This window comes from Solenopsis invicta, chromosome 3 (assembly GCF_016802725.1).
Source record: "Solenopsis invicta isolate M01_SB chromosome 3, UNIL_Sinv_3.0, whole genome shotgun sequence".
Classification (NCBI taxonomy): Eukaryota; Metazoa; Arthropoda; class Insecta; order Hymenoptera; family Formicidae; genus Solenopsis; species Solenopsis invicta.
Genome location: NC_052666.1, coordinates 10,719,788 through 10,739,336, shown reverse-complemented (window position 1 = coordinate 10,739,336; position 19,549 = coordinate 10,719,788).

The following is a 19,549-nucleotide window of genomic DNA, read 5'->3' as shown; positions in this document are numbered from 1 at the left end:
GCTTCATTTTTTTCCTCGTTACTTTCCTTTTTTTCTTTGCTCCATTCGCTATGTTTTTGATTTCTTCCCGTCTGTTCTCCACCGTTGGTTGTTTCTGTATTTCCGCTACTACTTCTCGTCCTTCCTCTGTCTTTTCATTGAATCTCTTGATCGTCTCTTTATTCCATCCTCTTTATGCTATAATTATGTACTCGCAGGCTGCTCCGGCAGAACTGCCGAATCGCGCGTCAAATTCGGGGCTTTCTCAAAACGCGCGTAAGGGCACAACGACAATAACAATTCAGGGCCGATCATGCAATCCCGCGGAGCCAATCACAGTCTCAGAAATCACGCTGTGCTCCGCTATATGTAGCATGATCGGCAACGGAAATGTGCTCACGGCATCTTGATCGACAATGCCGTGCTCGACAACAGAAATATGCCTACAGCTCGGCCATTCTGACATTTTGACCGTCCCAGTCAAAGTAATTAAAATTTGCATCACATAGTTAAAATTACACTCAAAAACTCATTTACATCTATTATACAATTTAAAACTAAAGGCGCACACATATTAAAAAAAAAATTAATCAAATATCACAAAATTACTTATGAATATATGGTCGCATTTGATCGGGCCCTACAATGCCATTATATGGTCGCTGAGTCCACTTGAAATCCGTCGATATTAATAATAACATATCAATCATAGTCAAGGACCTTTTTAATAACCTACAGTCCTTTAAATTTTGGCAACAATTTTTTGTTCACGCCAGGCAGAGTTTCAACATTCCGGATTTTCACGTAGTCGCCAACTTTATATTCGCGCGCAGGTTTTCTTCTCAAATTATGTGTTGTGTTTTGAAATTGTGACCTCTCTATACTTGTGTGAGCTTTATCACAAATTTCTTCAAAATCGCGCTTGATATCTGTATTTAGTATTTTGCACAATACATCGTTTGTTTGTCCTCTTTGATTTGTAACAAACAATAAACGCGAAGGAGTCTTGTTAACGGCTCGATTACATTTGATTCCACTGATTTCGGGATATAAAATAACAATTTTTTATTTTTATCATTCCAATAAACAAGTCCGTCGCGCAATTCAAATTTTATCATCTTTCTCAAGTTTTCCACAAATTTTGAGAATTTTGTCGTCTCGGTCCTGACAAATAGATAACGTTCGCTCAAATGTATTAGGAGTATAAGTAAGTTTCCGCCGTTTTTTTATCAAAAATTGGGTTTATTGTAAAAGAACGATACCTAATGTTTTATTCGAAGTATTGTCTATCGCTAACCACTACTTTTTCCCATCTTTCTGGCAGCGTACGGATACCGCGTCGGAAGAATGCTTCATCTTTTGAAGTTATCCACAAATCGACCCAATTTTTTGTATCTTCATATGATGTGAAGTGTTGCTCAGACAGGCCATGCGCCATCGATCGAAACAGGTAGTAATCAGAAGGAGCAATGTCTGGTGAATACGGCGGGGTAAAACTTCCGAATTGAGTGTTTCCAGGTAGGCTTTGACCGGCGCCGCAACATGTGGACGAGCATTATCATGCAGAAGAATAACTTTGTCGTGTCTGGAGTAGTAGTGGGCACGTTTTTCCTTGAGTACTCGGCTCAATCTCATCAGTTGTGTTCGGTAGAGAGCCCCAGTAATGTTTCATTCGGTTTGAGCAACTCATAATACACGACACCAAGCTGATCCCACCAAATACACAACATGAGTTTTTTCTATGAATGTTCGGCTTGGCTGTCGATGTTGAAGCATGGCCAGGTGGTCCCCATGATTTCTTCTTCTTTGGATTATCGTAGTGGATCCATTTTTCATCATCAGTGACTATACGATGCAAAAAACTCTTTCGTTTATGCCTGGCAAGCAGCATTTCACATGTGAAAAATCGGCGTTCAACGTTTCTCGGCTTCAGTTCATATGGAACCCAGTTTCCTTGTTTTTGAATCATTCCCAATGATTTTAAGCGATGTGAAATTGCTGGTTGAGTCACTCTTAATGTAAGTGCAAGTGCTTCTTGCGTTTGGCACGAATCTTCATCTAATAATGTTTCCAATTCCGCGTCTTCGTACACTTTCGGCCTTCCGCTACGTTCTTTGTCTTCGACGTCAAATTCACCGTTCTTAAACTTGTGAAACCACTCACGGCAACTTCTCTCACTTAAGGCAGCCTCACCATATGCTTCTACAAGCAATCGATGCGCCTCGGCTGCAGATTTCTTCAAATTAAAGAAGTAAATCAAAAGCTCCTGCAAATGACGCTTATTTGGCTCAAAACTCGACATTTTCGCACGAAAAAAGATATATGATGCTGATACAAAATTGCTAATATTTTAAGGTTATGTTGTTGCCAGATGTCCAACCTTACGATATAACGTTTTACAACAGACGTTTTCAACCATAACATAGTAGTGGCGCCATTTTTTGTGAAACGGCGGAAACTTATTTATTTTGAAATTGCTGGGAGACAGCCCAAAGATCTCTAAGGCAGTTGAACCTAAATTACACAAGGACATATCAGACCGACTAGAAGGATGGATAACCGACGGATTACCAAAGGAGGATCAAGAGAAACTCATCAAAAAATATTCTCGCCCAGATTTTCTTGAGGCTCCGAAATTGAATCCAGAGGTTGAACCAGCGATGCAAGAAGCGGCAATAAAAAGAGATAAACACTTCCTAGAAAACCAAAATAATATTGGCTCGGCGATTGCGAGCGTAGGCTCTGCGTTATCTCTAATACTGTCAGCAGACGAGGAAGGCTTAGACGAACTCTTAATTATAGAAAGACTTTCTGATACGATTAGATTCTTAGCTGATCTTTTTAACAAACAGACAGTTTGTAGGAGAGCATTTATTTTACCGGGCTTAAAACATAAGTTAAAAGCAGCTCTGGAAAAGACTAAGGCGGAAGAGTTTTTTTTCGGAAAAGAATTGAGTGAAAAAATCAAACAAGTAGGCGTTATGGAAAAAATGGCTAAGACACTTAAAGAACAACCACCTAAGAAGCAGAATACTTTTTTTCCAAAAAACTGGAAAGGCCATCCAGGGAGGACCTGGAACAGTGCTCAGCCATATCGACAACAGAATCAATCGAAACGTCGATTTTTCAAGAAGAAGACTCAATATCAAAATCGCTCTCAGAATTCGAGCACCAAGTCAGCAACGGTGAACGACAAGAAAACAACTTAGTAAGTCCCATAGCTGGTCGTTTAAGTAAATATTTCGAAAATTGGAAAAAGCTAACAAACGATAAATTCGTGTTACAATGTATCAAAGGATACAAAATACGATTTTGTAAACCAGTACGTAAGTCTTTTGAGTATAAAGAACCATCTAGATCTAATAAGGAAGAAATACTATTAGCTCAAGCAATAGATAAATTATTGAACAAAAAAGTTATTGTACGAGGCAAAGAAGAAACAGGTCAATATTTATCACCTTATTTTTTAATTTCCAAACCGAATGGGGAATACCGGTTTATTCTGAATTTAAAAGGATTAAATAAATTTATACAAACAGAACATTTTAAAATGCAGGACTTAAGAACAGCTTCGAGATTAATTCTACAGGATAATTTTATGGCATCATTAGATTTACAGGATGCGTATTACCTTATATCAATAAATAAATCTTGTAGGAAATACTTGCGTTTCAAATTCCAAGATAATATATACGAATTTACGGTACTCCCTTTCGGATTATGTACTAGCCCTTATGTATTCACAAAAATCATGAAACCTGTCATGGGCTATTTGAGAGCGCAAGGTTTATTGTCAGTAGACTATTTAGATGATATGTTATTAATAGGAAAAGATTATAAAGAATGTTACATGAATATTAAAGTAACGAGGATTTTACTAGAGTCATTAGGCTTTATTTTAAATAAGGAAAAATGTAGATTAATTCCGTCAAAACAATGTAGGTTTTTAGGTTTTGATATTGATTCACACAAGTATATAATATCGCTTTCCAAGGAAAAGAAACAAAAAATTCTCGATTTAATAAGTAACATGATTAACAGATCAGAGTGTAAAATAAGAGACTTTGCACAGCTAATAGGAAATCTAGTGGCAGCGTGCCCTGGAGTACAATATGGTTGGGCTCACATTAAAACGCTTGAAAGAGAAAAAGAGTTAGCCTTGATTTTTAATGGTGTAAATTACGAAGGAAGAATGCTAATTTCAGTAGGAATAAAAACCGATTTACTCTGGTGGGAAAGGAATCTTCCCAAAGCGTTTGCCAATTTCAAAAACACATCAATAGATAAAGTAATTTTTACAGATGCATCAACTTCAGGTTGGGGAGCAGTATTAGAAAATAAGGAAATTCATGGATTTTGGACGAAAAAGGAAAAACGAGAACACATAAACTTATTAGAACTAAAGGCAATCTGGTTAGCATTACAATCTTTTGAAGCAGAAATTAAAAACTGTCATATTTTACTGAGGGTAGACAACACCACAGCTATCGCCTACATCAATAAAATGGGAGGCATTAAGTACCAAAGATTTAATACAATAGCGATGCAGATATGGCATTGGGCAGAGAAAAATAACATTTGGTTACACGCGGAACACATACCATCAAAACAAAATTCGGTAGCGGATAGATTATCTCGTCTAAAAAATGTAGATACTGAATGGGAACTAGCTGATTATGCTTTTAATGAGAGTACAAATACATTTGGAGTTCCAGAAATAGATTTATTTGCGACGAGTTTTAATACAAAGTGTCAAAAATTTTGTTCTTGGATTACAGAACCAGATGCCTGGGCAATTGATGCCTTTTCAATTTCTTGGTCTGAACTTTACTTTTATGCTTTTCCTCCATTTTCCATGATTTTGCGAACATTAAATAAAATAATTCAGGATAAAGCGAGAGGAATTCTTATAGTACCAAATTGGAAAGCTCAAGCATGGTACCCAATGTTTAGGAAAATGCTAGAAAAAAAACCTCTTATATTCAAACCATCACGACGATTACTATTATCACCTTGCAGGTCAATAATACATCCGATGGCGCAGAACCTTACACTACTATCAGGCATTGTCTCAGGGAAGCTTATTTAAGGAAAAATCTACCTATAGATTGCATAGAAATATTAATCGCATCACTATCGGAAAATACGCTTAAACAATATAATTCATCATTAAAAAAGTGGTGGAATTTTTGCATAAAGAAGAAAAAAGATCCCCTTGTGATCATGACTAATGATCTATTAGAATTCTTAACAATTCTATACAGGGAAGGGGCTTCCTATGGATCTCTAAACTCACATCGATGTGCAATCTCACTAATCTCAGTTAATAAGATCGGAGAAGATCCGATTATTGGTCGTTTTTTAAAAGGTGTAGCAAATCTAAGGCCAACAAATGCACGTTATGCATCCACGTGGGATACAAATATAGTATTAAATAAAGTTAAGACATGGTTTCCCTTAAGTAGACTTAATCTACAAGAGTTAACAGAAAAGACAATCATATTGTTAGCGTTAGGAACTGCGAGCCGAGCACAGACTTTAGCGGCAATTGAGGTGAATAATATTAAAGAAACCAAAGAAGGTTTAGAAATAAGAATTATAGAGCGTACAAAAACGGATAGACCAGGAAAAACTAGACCACTGTTGTATTTGCCTTTTTTTAAAGAAAAACCAGAACTTTGTATTGCGAACACTGTGATTCAATATTTGAGAGTAACGACAAAATTAAGAGAAAATACTAAACACTTATTTATTTCAATAAATAAGCCACATAAAAAAGTAACATCTCAAACAATTAGTAGATGGATAAAGAAAGTTTTACAAAAATGTGGTATTGATATTAGTGTTTTTACACCTCATTCGACGAGACATGCATCGTCATCAGCAGCTTTTATAAATGGACTTGACCTTGAGACTATCAGGAAAGCTGCAGGTTGGTCAGAAGGTTCAACAGTGTTCGCTAAATTTTATAATCGACCGATATCGAAAAATTTTTCTTTTGCAAGAGCTGTGGTAAAATAGTTTTTAATGATGTTTCATTAGATTGTAAAGGATTATATTCAGAATATATTCAGTATTAATTTTAATGCATTTCTGTCTATATTACAAAAATAAATATTTTAAAAGATACTTTATAAATACAAGTGGAGTGAACATGATTTGACCAGAAAAAGAAGAAAGACCACCTGAACTCTAAATAACTACATGTGGTAATCTTGAGAACGAGGCCTGAAATATAATTGAAGATCAAACGAACTTACCTGTAAGTGAAGTTCGATCGAAATTATATGAAGGGCCTCGTTCGAAAAGATTACATACCCACCCTAATTTAAGCAAAGCGTTTAAATATTGTTAGAAAAATTAATTTACTGTTCTATTTTCTCCACCCGATACGAAGCAGGTGATCTTTTCTTTCTGGTCCGGCTTCGCTTACTCTAAAAGAAAATGACGAGACGGGGGCGCTCCCAGAGTGAGCGGGCTTTTTAAAAATCTGAACGTTGTGACTCCTAGCACCTTGAAGAGGTACTACATGTGGTAATCTTTTCGAACGAGGCCCTTCATATAATTTCGATCGAACTTCACTTACAGGTAAGTTCGTTTGATCTTCAATTCAGGTCAATATACGTTATCGAAAAAATGAAATATGTATAATTAAAGCATAATATTTATATTTAATATACAATATATAAAATTATTATTAATTTTATTAGTTAATAAAATAGTTCTTTTACTATTTTCACAAATGCAAAATAGCATCTAAAATAACTTTTGTTATTTGTTTAAATAAGAATGCAACTAAAAAATATATACAAAATACTCAAATTTAATGAACGGCGTGCCGAATTAATTTTTAGTCATAACACAGTTCTAAATTGAACAAGATTTGAGTAAAGTATATAAAAATCACACAAACAATATAAGCACGAAGATTTAGCTGCAACCGTTGAAGGTATTCTTGTTCAATTTGTATTGATACAGTAACAGTCAAAATATCTGCCTACTACTTTAAAAAATATATGTTAATATAATACAATAATTAAATTAAATATGAAAAAATTTTTATTAAAAAACATTTAACAAATATTGTCTGCTCATTAGGATATAAATCGAGTTTTCTTCATTCATGAACCTATTTCATCTAAAAGTATATATATGATTCTTTATTTTTCATTATTAATATCATTAATAATTTGTAAAAAGATTCAAATACTGCATAGATTACAAAAAATAAACTGATTTTAAATACATCGACAATATATGTATACTTATCCAATGTGTAACAGCCAAAATAAAATAATTATTTACTTAAAATGTATATAATTATAATTATTGCAAATAAATAAACAAATGTAAGATAATTTATAAATCGAGTTAACGTTTTATTGTTGTTATACGAGAAAAAACTCGCTTTCAGAAGACTTTTTCAATGATGACTTCAATGATTTAATTAGAGTTACGCTTGGCAAAATATGCATTTATTTCGTATGAGATGTATATCGTATATGATGGATGTGCTATCGTATAGAATCATATATAATTCTTATATGATAAATCCGCATGTTAAACATGTGATTCTATATAATTTCAGCTCGTGATATGTAATTCGTATGTGATCGCATAACAATCGTATGTCTAATAATGCAATTGTCATGTGGTCGCATACAAGTCATATAAAAATCGTATGTATCTTATATGCAATCTTATATAATTCGGAACATACGTCAAACACGTCACATGTGATTCCGAAACAAATGTCCAACAGTTATAATGTGCCGATTTTCTTTCGCGCGGATCAGCTCGCCGGCGCGGTACGAGAGAAAAGGCTCGAGCGGGAAAAGAGGAAAGAGTCGTGTTTGTAAGTGACTAGGCGGCGGTGTGTGAGATATAATCTAAGTGTCTTTATTACTTAAGCTTTACGAAACCGAAAGAATACAGTGGTTCGGTGCGCGCGGACGGACAAAGTACATGAATTTAGAACAGCGCGCGGACGGACGGATCTTGAAAACGCGGCTATTTACATGTTTATATACATAAGGTTCGCGAGGTGTCGCCAGGTGACGGAACGCGAGTGATGACTAGATGCGGGCGCGGCTTTTTCGTGTATATCGGTACGTGATGGGCGGAGCTCCGCGTCGTGATGTGGCGATACGCGAATTGGCAGGGCGACCGGGCAGCCGCGTGCGGGCCAAGAGCGATGGCGGCTGGGATGCCGCGGAACGCGCAGAGTACCTCGGCCGAAACCCCGTAACGGCGATTCCGTTTGTTTGCGTTCCGCGAGAGAGCGGAGGTGACCGCGACTCGAGAGCCGATCGGGAGTCCTCCCCTAGCCAAGGACTTTGACAAGAGTCAGACGCTCGGGCTCGCGAGGATGCGGAGGAGGAAGGAGCGGTGCGGAAATTGCGGAGTACCTCCGCCGAGGCCAAGCAAACTTCGACCACTTTTATTCCCTGAGGTGTCAGACGCAGCGGATCAGCGGGTGATGCTGGCTGACGGAAAACAGGTACCTCTATCGGAGCATGCGGCCCTATATATACCCGGCGACTCTGTTTGCCTCCGTCATTTTCGGCGCTTGACGGCGGGGTCGCCGGAGTGGAACAAGTCGGCGCGTGCTCCTTCGCGTGCGCGTGCGCGCCGACTTGTCGCGCGCGATGGCTCGACACGGTTTTACCGCGCGTCGTTTATATTATCTTTATAATTGGGTGCCCAAGGCACCCCCGGTGCCATAGTCCGGCGGCTCTTTCTCCGGTTGTCGGCGACCGGGGACGATGCATATCATTTTTCGGGGGTGTGCATCGTTACACAGTGATATGTAATTTGTATACCATCATATGTCTAATCATGCGATTAGCATGTGATCGCATACGATTCGTATAAGATTCGCATATAATTCTTATACGATCAGATTCTTATATGATTCATATATCATTCCTATACTATTGATATATGATTCACATACCAAATTTACGGTAGGGTAAGTCTATTAATTATTGCTGCTTGTACGTTACGCAGTTCTTCTACGTTAATAGAAGCACATACATCAATAATTTTTTAACGCATGTTCGTGTAGTGGGAGCTAAGGCATACACCTTATATATTATTCTGCCTCATAAAATATTTAATGGCGATAGATCTGGAGATCTTGCAGGCCATTCAATCGGTCCACCTAGCCCTATCCATTTAAGTAAGTACTTATAATTTATTAAATAGACATAATTTCTAGTTTTATAAGCTGGTGTGCCATCCTATTAATACCATAAATGTATATGTATTTCTAAAGGAATATTTTCCAACAGAGTTGGTAAGATATTTCTTAAGAAATCTGCATAAATGGCTCCAGTTAGAGTAGCGTCAAAGAAGTGTGGACCAGATATATGATCATCCATACACCATACATTTAATTTCCTTTGATATTGATGAGGAATTTTGTAAAGCCAATGGGGATTTGCTATAACCCAGATAATTAATTTATTTGAACGATAATTATGTTTATTTATGCCACCTGTATTAGGAAATGTTGCTTCGTTTGTAAATGGTACTTTTTTGAAAAAATTTGGATCTTCCGTTATTCTGGCTATAGCCCATGTATAAAATATTCTGCGTTTTTCTAAATCTTGAAAATACAATTGTTGGTGTGCTTCTATACGATACGGATATAATTGCAAGCGTTACATTGCTCTATGTACAGTAGATTTGACAGCAAATTTGACTTTGAATGGCATTACGAAAGTTGTATGAAAAATCGCTCTTTTTAAAAAAAAACTACCTAAATTTAAGTTAAACTGACACTGAGAAAGCTTCACAACAATAATTATTGCCGATTAATTCAACGCCTTAGTGGAGCTTGTATACTCCACCGCAATAATTATTGCAGTTTATCGTTGCAAGATTACCCTTCAATTATCTTTCAACGTATTTACAAAAAAAGAAAAATACAAAAAAATATTGTTACGACCGGATGAATCGTCTCGTATTCTTGCACTCGCGTACTTCGATAACATTCACGCACGCTAATAAAAGAGCAGGCTTTTATTAAAAAGTACGACTTTATTGACAAGACGAGTTGTCAAAACCAAAAGTCCAAACACAACAACAACCCATCCCTAACGAGCGACAGTCTCTTAACTTAATCAATTTAAACTTTACAACATTCACGGCTGTGTACATATTCAAATGTATATGTATATATATATCAAATGTATATATATATTGTGACGGTGCAACTAGCGTTCGTTGTTCGTCACAAGGGCCGTATGGCCGGACCACGAGGCGCGACACGGATGTTGCGTCTTTCCGGCTCGGGAGCAGACGCGGTTCCGTTGGCGCGACCGTTTTAGTGTGTGTGTTCGTCTCTGTGCTGTCCCTGCGTCAGCTGCTAATTTCACGTGAGCGATAGGCCCATCGAGGAGAGAGACGGTGATTGCGGGAAAAACACCTTGTACGGGTAAAACGTCTCGTCCACCCAGAGGTCGAGAAAGAAACTAGAATCCAGGACGTCACCGAGGGATTTACGGAGCACCCCGAGACGCGGGGGCTCGCAGGTTGTACCGCTCCCACTGTCCCTTCCGTTTACCACCGCACAAGAGACCCTGTTTGTCAGGAGTTAATTTTTTAGGAACGGCAGAGTTATGGTTCCGCAGGCGGAAGTTGCGCGAAGCTAACAGGCAGAAACGAAAACAAGGCGAGATCGAGAGTCGAGCAAAGGAGGCATCATGGGCCTGAGGCGGCGGCCAGCCGCTACCGGAGACGAGGCCGGCCGATATCAGTTCCCGGGAAAGCCGAGAATTGCCTGCCGAATTCGGGCCTCGCGCGCTATCGATGTCAGAAGCGCAGAATAATGCGTGCACCGCCAGGATCTAGCCGCCTGATAACAGCCAATGCGGAAGCGGCGATAAGTGGGGCGCGACACCGCGAGCCTCCCGCAGGATCGAGAATCGATGCTCACTTGTGCTGTGAGCGTGCTCCGAGCCGGAAACTGGTGCCGAAGACTCTACGGCCAATTCCCGGAGAAGACACAAAGAGAAGTTCCGTGCCGCGCCAAAGGATGAGACGAGCGTCACGAACGAATTGTAAAGTCACCGATTTTGCGATTAAAGGCGGGTGACGTCGCGACTGACAGAATTAAGTGAAATTCGCTCCGTAACTGTCTCGTATTCGCGTGCGATGTTGTAACGCCGTTAACGCATTCGTTGTCGCAGCCGCGACGTCGCTCACCCGATCCCGCCGCATTAATGCAGTTTCTTTAGTTCCGGTATTCGCGCCTGTATCGCCACAGCCAAGCCGTTGTATCGTAAGTTCGTGTAAGTGTGCGTGTGTGAGTCTTGTCTGATTTCGCGGGTTGAGCGTAGCTTGGTCACGGTAGTAGCGGTGAGAGAAATCACGAGACCCTTCGACTAGCGTGTGCACCTTCTCCCGTGGCGATCACCTCGCCAAAGAGATTAAACGTTACGCTGGGGACTGTCCCGCGATGCCGTGCGAGTACTGAGTCGTCTCGAGTAACCTTCCGCGAAATTGTGCCGCATTCCGCACGCGGGTGAACCGCGTGCGAGGTCTTGTAATCTACTAACCCGACAATTCGAAATACACGTTGTTATTTTCCTTGTTAATTCTCGCCTCATTATTCTGCGATTCTCCTTCGCTCTCTCAATCACCACCTGCCCGCACCGACACCCCCTCGCGCCTCTACCGACTTAGCAGGAAGCTGCCGGACGGTCGTATCGCCCCGCTCACGGCAATTAGCGTTAACATAAATTTGAGAAATTAGTAAACCGAAAGAGAGGCACGCTCTCTCGTGCCTGGCCCAGTTCCGTACGCTAAGAATTATTTGAGAAAGATAAAAGAGAGAGGTCATGAGATTCGCCGTGAGCGGTCGACTGAATCTTGTGTCAGGTGCGTAAAAACTACCGTCTATATATATATATATATATATATATATATATATATTGCAAGCTCGACGAGACGAGCACACAAAAAACACTTGCACGAGCACACAGCACGAAATAACTACACTTTCTCTTTTGTACAAAAGAACACTGACTTTAATTAAGTAATTATATACAATTTACTGGAAGCGGAATTATCCAAATGTCGCTTGACAGCTATGGGTCCAGAACAGAACAAAAGCCGGCCGCGCTTCTTCTGTCTGATCGATAGATCTTCCTTCGGTCAGCTTCTCAAGCTTGGCCGAACGGGCACAACAATATATATTGTGACGTGGCAGTTTTATCTGCCTCGCTACTTCGTCCTCCACCTAAGAGTAGCGCAAGGAGGCGCGTAGAACCGGGTCGGGCACTCAGCGAGAGAGCGAAATCTCCGGCGGGACTGCGTAGCGTATTAGTCTCATTTACTTATTCGCGGCCTTCATGTAACCGCGGGCACCTCGACAAACGTCGCCTAAGGACCAGCCGCGGCGAGGGAGACGGACAGCGGCGAGAAAAGGAAAAGGCGATCGTCCAGGGCTGGCGCACAGGAAGCCGCCGACGGAGAGGAGGACAAGATAAGACGTGGCGACAGATAAGCGCCACGCAAAAGAGGTTCGCAAGTGGCACGGCTGATGGGCAGGCTGGGGCGGACAAACGGCCAGGACGAGGGCCGTCGAATGCCGGCTGTCCATCGAGGAAAGTAGCGGCGAAGAATTGTCGCAGAAAATTCGGCTGCTGTCGCCCGCGAGGACGACGAGAACGACAAGGATGTTGGATGCCGACACTGCGCTGCCGTGACGTCACGGCTAGATAAGGGCGGCCGCGCCGCTAAGCCGCGCCGCTTGGCGCAAGGATATCGCGCACCCTGTGGGAGGGGTAGCGCTCATCGATCGCGCATCGAGCGCGATCCGGCTTTTGCGTGCGACCCGGCGTTCTGCATGCGTGGTGCGTTAGAGGAAGCGAGCGAGGGATATCGGCCTAGCTATCGGTCCCGGATATCGGCGAGAGTGCCCAGCCAGCCGAGCATGTCCAGCGGAGGATCCCAAAGGACCCGAGGAACCAGGAGGAGGACCAGAGTCGTTGTCGAGGTGACCCTCTGACAATTGTGTAAAGCCACGAGCTGTCGGTGTCGACCGGCTCGCGCTCTGGGGTGGAGCCACTAAGTTAGTGTGTAAGTGCGTCCGCCGCTTGGCGATTAAACGCATCTTGTTTCTTGGTGTTTGGCTGGCTCTCCACTTCAAACACGAGATCTCGTCGAGGCACCCAGCTATCGGTTGCCGCGTGTGTTTGAGCCGTTCCGCCGTAGAAGCTCGCGGACGACCGGCTTCCCGGGAAGCCGCAAAGCCCTCGCGCACGTGCGCGAGTCGTGTTACGGCCGTGATCGCACGGCCGCCCGCGTTATCGGTGCGTCGTATCGCGCGTGTTAGGGCAAATTTTGTAACTTAGCTGTGACGACGGCGTTGTCGTCAGCGGGTATCTTTGGTTATGTTTTGTTTCGAATTACTTAATGTCTGTTAGCGAAAGTTCGGCTAGTGTGTTCTCGTCGCGCTGTTCAGCACGCGCTTGATTGGCTGTCGTGTTCCGCACGGGACCAGCCGCCGTGATTCGCGCCGTTAGCGTAAGTGCTGTAGGATTCAAGAGAAATTTCGCGTTCTGCCTATTCGTTTCGCCATCTCTTCATTTTTTTTTTGTTCTTTTCTCGCTTTGACTTATCTTTTCTTTGTGCTTGGCTGTACTCCGTCTCTATCACACGCTATAATATATGTTATTTCAACCAGTTATATCGGCTTGATTTTACTTAATTTCTCGCCTACCCGTCTCCTCCCGTAAGAGAGCCGCTTCGTCCCTGTCTCCGCTTCCCCGCCCCTCTATCGGTTAGAGGAGCTAGCTGGCCGCGTGCGAGCGACGATTTTGCGCTTTGACGAATTATCGCGTGGTGTAAATCAGTACAAAATTACCTTTTCAAAAAAAGTTAAAAAAAAGGTGCCAATTTATGTGTGTGCGCGCGCACCTTATCTATAATTTTTTTTAAAAACTCAAGTGGTACTATTTTTTAATTCAACTTAAATGTATTTTTTCCAAAAAATGTATGAAATCTTTAAATTGTGCCAATTATAAAGAGAATATATTGCTGTTTGAAATAACTGTTGTACTACTATTAACGAATAAAATGCAAGTGATAGTATATTTATTTTTTAAGTAAAACCTAAGTAGCGGTATCTTTAATTCTTTTTTAAATAAAATTCAAGTGATACTGTGTCTGTGTATTTTTATTGAAACATTTTTCTGTTCTAACCTAAGTGGATGTACTTAATTTAAAAAAGTTTCAATGAAATATGTAACATTTAATCTCAAAGAATTAAACAGAAATGAGAATATTTTATTAAAATAAAAAATTTTTAAACTACAAAAATTGGCGCTGCTGTTTTACAACATTTTATTTAGATTATAGTTAGACATTTAGCAGCGCCAATTTTTTGTAGTTTAAAAATTTTTTATTTTAATAAAACATTCTTATTTCTGTTTAATTCTTTGAGAATAAATGTTACATATTTCATAGAAACTTTTTTAAATTAAGTACATCCACTTAGGTTAAAACAGAAAAATGTTTCAATAAAAATACACAGACACAGTATCACTTGAATTTTATTTAAAAAAGAATTAAAGATACCGCTACTTTGGTTTTACTTAAAAAATAAATATACTATCACTTGCATTTTATTCGTTAAAAGTAGTACAACAGTTATTTCAAACAGCAATATATTCTCTTTATAATTGGCGCAATTTAAAGATTTCATACATTTTTTGGAAAAAATACATTTAGGTTGAATTAAAAAATAGTACCACTTGAGTTTTTAAAAAAAATTATAGATAAGGTGCGCGCGCACACACATAAATTGGCACCTTTTTTTTACCTTTTTTTGAAAAGGTAATTTTGTACTGATATCACGCATTTTTGTAGTGTTAAGCAATATATTTATTTTTTGTGATGCCATGATTTCAGCTTACAAGATTATGTGTGTGTGTGTACACACACACACACACGCGCGCGCGCGCAATATATATATATATATATATATATATATATATACATACATATATATATATATATATATATATATATAGATATATACATATATATACATATATATACATAAATACATATATATATATATATATATATGTATGTCCAGAGGCAGTTATCAGGACGTTTTATGAGACAAGATGGCAGTTTCCAGGACTTTTGGTGGTTTCCAGGACTGTCCCGAAATAATTTACATATCTAACGGTAGTTTTCAGGACGTCCCGAAAACTGCCATTGAACATAAAAAGATAGTGTCCTGAAATGTACCACTTCATCCATGATATATATATAAATTCTTTTGTACAATATGGTACTTTTCGGGACATTTAATAATATTAAGAAATTAATATAAACTGGTTATATATAACATAAAGCACAATATATATTTTCAAACAAGCACCTCTAGTAATAATTGTGATAAATATAAACTTTATATACATACTTTTTATTTAATATACTATCACGTAAAAACATAAGTCCTGAAAAATGCCATTTTACCAATTAGAAAATTAAAAATTATATTTCTTTTGGTGTCTATATATTTCGTCATAAATACTCTGAAATTTTATCTTGTATTACCCTATAGGATTCTACTTTTCCCAAATTTTCTAAAATATTACATAATTATATATTGACATATGTCACATTATAGACTACGTTTACACGGCACGATTTATGCCGAAGTTATAACATCGATGTTATAACTACCGACGTTAGATGCCGTGTAAACGCTATTTTACGCCGAAGTTATAACATCGATGTAGTAACTCAAAGTCAGTTGGTAAAGAGGGTTAGAGTTATAACTTCGACGTAAAAAGGACGTGTAAACGGTCGCAATATAACGACGGTTGTAATGCCAACCCATAAAAATTGAACTTTATTTTCCATTGTTTATAGAGTTGGTATTAAGTTTCCAAATCTTAATACAGAAGGCAAAGAAAATTAAAGCAAGTGAAAAAAAATAAAAACGATGGAAACCAAAAAGCGTGAAAGTTGGGAAACCGAAGAAACTCAAGCATCTAATTTTTCGTTATTTTATGTTGGTATTAATGAAAATCCTTGACTCACTTCACTCGAAAATTCTTAAGCTGCTTTAGCTTGATGGGAATAAGATAAGCCTGAACGTGTAAACGCACCTCACTTTAAGTAGGAGTTACAACATTAACGTTACTAAATCGAAGTTAGAAGCCGTGTAAACGTAGTCATAGTAGAAAAGGTCCTGAAAACTGCCTTACTGGTAAAATGCAAATGTGCCGTTATCATAGAAAAGGGCCTATTTCCTTGTTATGTTGCTTATATCTAATGTTTATGTATAATTAACGCTCGCTCATTATCATGCAGTTTGAAAGGTGTAAGGTTATGAGGTTATGTCACATGGTTTAATTAATGAAATAAATGATAAAATACCAACCAATTACTAAATATGAAACAAACGTTCTGGTAACATTCGTTTTATGTTGTTTTAACATTTATTTCATTAATTAAACCATGTGACATAACTTCATAACCTTACACCTGTCAAACTGCACGAGAATGAGCGAGCGTGAATTATACATATACATTAGATATAAGCAATATGACAATGTTGTCATTACAATTGGGAGATTCCATTTAATGTTTATGTATAAATATTCAGTACTCTGAGGCTGGTAGTCATAGTCGATTTTTATTTTAAAATCACGTAAGTAATGTCTTAAGATGCTAATATGGCTTTCTGATTGGTTAATAACATCTTAAGATTGCACTTTGGATAATCTTAATAATAAGAATTGATTATGAATACCTCGTATTAGAATGTGATTTGTCAATTTTTAAAGGCTCTTTACAAATATTGCACAGTAGTATTTTTTTACAAGGGTACCGTTTATTGATTCAAAATAACCACCATAAAAGTGTTATGTGAAACAAAATATTTGTACATTAGACATATCTTCAACTTATATACAAGTTTTTATAAAATAATTCCTAAAACTATTAATAAGTAATCGCAATGGAAAATGTATTTTACGCGTAATCGCACGAAATAGTAGGAATCACTTTACATTTATGTAAAGTAACATATAAATATTTTAATAAATCTATAACACTAAATACAGATAATAATACGAACATCAAAATAGTTTTCGTACCTTACAACTTTTATTATCTTAATAAATTCCCGCAATAACGTACTACAAGGAGAAATAGCTGAGCTAGATCAACGGTTTAAAGTGTGTACATAACATATCAGCGCTTAAGCTTATTTTTTATTTGTTATTTATAATTCACGTGATTTTTTTCAGTAGGGTATAGCCATCTTTAGAGAATAATAAGAACGATTCTTAACATATTCAGTTTCGGATTCCAAAACATCTTCTCCGAGAAAAATTTTACTCGAAATATATAGTGCATTGAACGTATACTATATTATAACATGTACTATATTATATTATAATTATATTATATTATAATATATTATAACATATATTATATTTAGTCAAATTTTCCTCGGAGAGGATATTCTGAAATGTAACTTAGGTCATTAGGCAAGAGTTTCATATAAGATAAATTTTTGTTTATTGAAATGTTCATATAAAAAGCAGTGCGAAGACATGACTACGTTCACACATCGCCATTAATAGAGTTTAGTAACATCCGTGGTTATGAAATTGGCCAATCACAGACATTCCATTCTTCAGAGGTATACTTAATATTGGCCAAAGTGATCCTGGTCACTTTTTTGGCTTGAACTTGTCCTGTAATTGGCCTGTTGCTTTCTATCTAACGGCAAATGTTTCTGCGTTTCATGAACGGTAGTCATTAAAAAAACACCGCGTTTGAAAAAATACCGCGCGCGGGATACCACTGAACGGAATTAGTACTTCAATTGTTTTTGTCCATGGGAGCCTAATTTCTGGCTAACGGCTAACTTAAAGCTTCATTGAATAATTTTATTATATTCGTACATTTCGACTGGTCTACAAGTGAAAAATATCACAATACATATTATTATTATGTCATCATAATAAATATTATGTGACAAGCAATACATATAGAAAGTTAAACGTTAAATGTGTTGTTGATGAGAATCGCAAAGAAAAATGTATTTTACGTGTAATCGCACGAAATAATAAATATTACTTTATATTTACGGAAAGTAATATAAATATTTTAACAAATCTATAACCCTAAATACAGATAATGAACATCAAAATAGTTTTTGTACCTTATAACTTTTTTTATCTTAATAAATTCCCGCAATAATGTGTTAACTTGTGATTTTCGAAATAATTAAATCTGAAAATTTATTTTACAGAAAATAAAGATCACCTTATTAAAATTGCTAAAAAATGAAACACAAATACGCTAAGAATTGCTTTACAAAATGTAAAATTAGTGTCTAATGCTAAAAGTAGTAATTATTCTTATGTTAAATGCTAGCTAATATTAAATATATTAAATTTCTATTTTTTAATAAAGTGAATGAGTGTAGATTAGTGAAAGTTTATATGTATGATTTCATTTCTTGCAGATGCAATATTATCTTGTCACTAAAGAAGTACAACAGCATGTCAGTAGTGTTAATAAGCATATCAGTAGTTCGATTAACTGCATAGACTTTGAGAAGAATACGACATCTTTTGATAATAGATCTGATCACAATACAGTAAACGATGGTGAGAGTAACATTAGTAATCCTGTGATACGTACTGACTCTGATAAGTTAGTATTTATCAATAACTGTGATAATAAAGATAGTAGAGAAAAGACTGGAAAGCTGAACGTAACATTTTCCATTGATATTATTATCATTTAAAAATTTACAGCCTTTGTCATTCTCATAGACAATACATCATCAAAATTGATATTCGTAGAATTGTTGATATCGATAATATTATCTAGTATACTAAGATCATTGCCATTGCATATGTTATCATTAACGTTCATGGAATAGTTAACATCTCTCACTTCACAACTATTTGGTTCAACATTAGCTACAAAATCAATGCTAGAATTTTTCTCATTGTCCATCACGATATGATTACCATTGTTGTAGAAAGATGTATTATCAGAAATGTTTCCATTCATGGAATTTGTGGTATTAATATCATCAACCCTTTCTAAATTATTGCCCTTATCAAAGGAAAATGTTCAGATTTCCAGGCTTTTCTCTACTATCTTTATTATCACAGTTATTGATAAATGCTATATTTGATAAATGCTATGTTATCAGAGTCAGTATGTATATGGCAGTGGCAATAATTCTGAGACAGGTATTGTTATCAACGTTGACCTTATAGTTTTCTTTGACATTAACTCTAATATATTGGATGATAATAATGCTACTGCCAAAACTTCTGCGAGTTCCAGTAATAATGTTGATATGATCCTTTCTTGTGATAATGATAGAAGTGATAATATTGCATCTGCAAATACAACCAATATTTCTGAATATCTACCTTCAACATCAGAAACTACAGTTGAAACAGAAATTGTAGAATGTGAAAGAAATCATAATGTTTCTACAAATAATGATAAAAATTCTTCAGTGTCTCTGATAGACATTTCTTCTGTAAATGCATTTGGT